This window comes from Nothoprocta perdicaria, unplaced genomic scaffold, assembly GCF_003342845.1.
Source record: "Nothoprocta perdicaria isolate Ctin4 unplaced genomic scaffold, notPer1 scaffold_11, whole genome shotgun sequence".
NCBI lineage: Eukaryota > Metazoa > Chordata > Aves > Tinamiformes > Tinamidae > Nothoprocta > Nothoprocta perdicaria.
Window position 1 is genome coordinate 5,514,615 of NW_020454205.1, and position 3,104 is coordinate 5,517,718.

The 3,104-nt window shown below is 42.1% G+C and overlaps 1 long non-coding RNA gene across 1 annotated transcript; it reads left to right on the plus strand.

Moving 5' to 3' along the window:
• Window positions 1-522: 522 nt before the first annotated feature.
• Window positions 523-2,763, plus strand: LOC112956159. The gene is made up of 3 exons (XR_003251000.1): window positions 523-564; window positions 1,250-1,382; window positions 2,711-2,763. It is a non-coding gene; the product is annotated as an uncharacterized LOC112956159 (long non-coding RNA).
• Window positions 2,764-3,104: the final 341 nt, after the last annotated feature.

Genomic DNA, 3,104 nt, shown 5'->3' on the forward strand with positions numbered 1-3,104 from the left:
ACAAATTGAAAGGAAGATGCTTTGTTTATAGAGAAGGGAGGAAATTAAGGGTTGGTCTGAAAAAAAAAAAAAAAAAAAAGCCTGGAAAATAAAATGAAGATAAACTAGAAAAAGGCAAAGAATTGTTAGACTGGATGAGCTTTTTATTCTCTTGAAAACTCTCTGCTCTTATGAATACCAGTGACCCTTGAAGGATCTCTTTGATTGATTGGACACCTCCAGCTAACTGAGGAACACAGCTGTACATTTTTCACCAATCCTGGAGACAGACCTGCTAGCACAGGCTCAGTAGCAACTTGGATGGCTCTTTTCTAACCCTTTTGCACTGCTAATAGGTATTCTTCAAGCTGCCAAGGAAGGGATAATGAAAACCAAGCCAAGGGAGGTCTAAAAACCTCACTCCATCAAGGACAGTGTCTGCTCTATGAATTGTCAGGAAAGGTTTAGATATTGGCACCGTCTTCTCTCCTGGAGGCAGGACAGTCAGGCAACTGAATTCACCATAAATTTTCCTGTCATTCATCTGCCAGGACTATTTTTCAGAGAGGCTGCTGTTCTATCCAGGTACTCCCCTTTTGTAATCGAATGATGATTTATTATCCAAGCAATGAAAAATAATATATTGCCTTGGAATTTATGAATGCATAATAATATGTGAGCCACAATAATGAATTGCTCCTTTCCCTCCTCTCCCTTCCTCATGTATATTTGGATGTTTATTTCCATATAAATTTCCATTTATTTATGTCCTCCTAAGCTGGGATTTCCCAGGTTGGGGTGCTGGAGAGTCTGAGATATCCGAGGTAAAGAACAAGCAGAGCTTTCTACTCCTCCTTGGCTTTGCTGGCCCTGTTCTTCCTCACTGTCCTTGTCTGAACTATCGCTGTCACATCTCAGGCTCCTGCAAGTGTTGCAGCCTCCACAGGTTGTCCTGCTGACGGGAGGCAAGGGGAATATCGAGGGATATTGCAGATTTATATGTATATATATGTATATATATATATATGTATGTATTTATGTATATGTTTGAACAAGACAGTTAACTTGTTTAAGCAGATTCAGTGACACGGCCTTGGCCTGTCCTGCCCTTTACATGTTGGGGTAGATGGAGAGTAACTCCTTGATGGGCAGAAATGACTCCAACTAAAACTCACCCTGATTTTACCTCCTTCCCATCTCTCTTATTTTGCTGGAGAAACGTCTAGCTAGGCTGACTCTGTATTTATTTATTGTATTTGTTTATTTGCAGACACTTGTGTGACACCTTCAAGCTTCTCCAGTTGCTATTGTGCTGTGCTTGAGATGTGCATAACAAAATGTATTGATGTTGAAAGAGTTTTACAATGTTAAGAGACTAGAATCCACTGAAATTCAGGAGACAGGTATCTAGAAACTCCACTGAAATCCCAGGCCAGGCCATTTCGTGGTCCTTGGTCTATTCAAAGCATTTCATAGAAGGAAAAAAATCTATTGCCCAGAAGGTCTGTAGGGAGCAACCCATAGTTTGGGCTGCCCCATTCAAGCCTTAGAAGGTGGGAGAAGCTTGGTCCCTTTGGGGCTACAACATATGGCTCTGAAGGGATTAATAAACCCACAGTATTTCCAAGAGTGCTGTGATAAGGCAGCACTGCAAAAGCATCTCAAATAGAGAGCAGGCCTTTGGCCAGAGGCAGCTTCTCAGTGCCTGGAGCTGCACGCACACTGGCGCTCTTAGCTCGCTTGAGACCAAGGCAATCTTTAGCAGAATGAAGACATTACTGGAAAAACATAAAACTTTATCCTTCCTTGCAGGCTACATTTACATTTGAATGGTTTTTATTCTTTTCATGCTCATAAAAAGTGTTATATTAAATATTAATATGGTATTTTTCTCCTGTTACTGTACACTTTCCACACACCTGGAAATGAACTGCATTGTAACCACAATACCCCCCCTAAAAGAAGACAAAAGGACTATTTATACTAATGGAAGAATATTGAAAAAGCAGATTTAAGAGTTTTGTGTTTCCAGCGGCCTGCCAAATTCCTTGACTGACATTACTACAGATAGAGGCCCAGCTATCTCTGTGTTGCTTTATTATTAAAATGCAGCAGAGCAGCAGGGCAGGCAGGGCTTGGTCTGGCAGCGAGACGGGCCTCTTGCAAACCTGTGTAACAGGCTTGTTTCAGCTCGGGGAGGTTTGTTCTCAGGAGGGGAGTCCTCACAAGTGTGAAATTTGGGTTGGTGCCTCTAGATGAGCCAACCTTGACTTCTCCAGCAGCTGCAGCAGGACCCTGTGCAAGTGCAGGAGAGACAGGAGAAGGACCAGGTGAATTCCCTGGAACTGAAGCTTGAATTTGGAGCAACGCAGAACAGACGGAAGGAAATTTCTTCATAGATGTAATGATCTTTAGGCACCTAAAAGCACAGTGATTACACTTTTACGTTCTGAATATAAAGCCTACTAAGGTATTTTAGCTGTAGTTCCTTATTAAATTGCTATTTAATCTGAAGACTTGTCATGAAAAGTCTATGTCAGGCTTCACATCTAAGAAAGAAGCCATTCTTAGTCATTCAGAGGAACTAACTGATTTGTTTAGGCTTGCCATGTTTATTATGTCAAATTCTACTTGCCAGTCACTTGTGATTAAGTAAAAATAGGGGAAAGAGTCAATTGCATGGTCCTGGTTCAGTGGTTCATGTTGCCTGCCAGCTGACTGATCTTTTCAGGTTGACCTTACGCCGGAGGGAAGAGCTAAAAGACTGAGGACCATCCCAGCCCAGTGCACAGGAGCTGCTGATGCAGGTAAGCTGTATGTTTGAGTTGCACACGTTAAGCTAACAGGCTGTAGTATTTACGAAACTTGCCTAAACGTTGAAATCTATTTTGTGGACAGAAGGATTTTAAGTTAATTTGTTTTGTTGGGAGAATCATTTAAGCAAGTTAGCGTTTTGTTGACAGAATTATGATGGAGTGCGGCGTGTCCGCAGAAGCGCTCGGACGGTTAGCAGATTGCATTTGCTGCACGGAATCAAGTGTGTGCCAGGGCTGTCAAACAACACATCCTCCACTGCTTCACATCCAAATGCTTTTGTCCCCAACGTGAACTCTGGCTGTTAATTA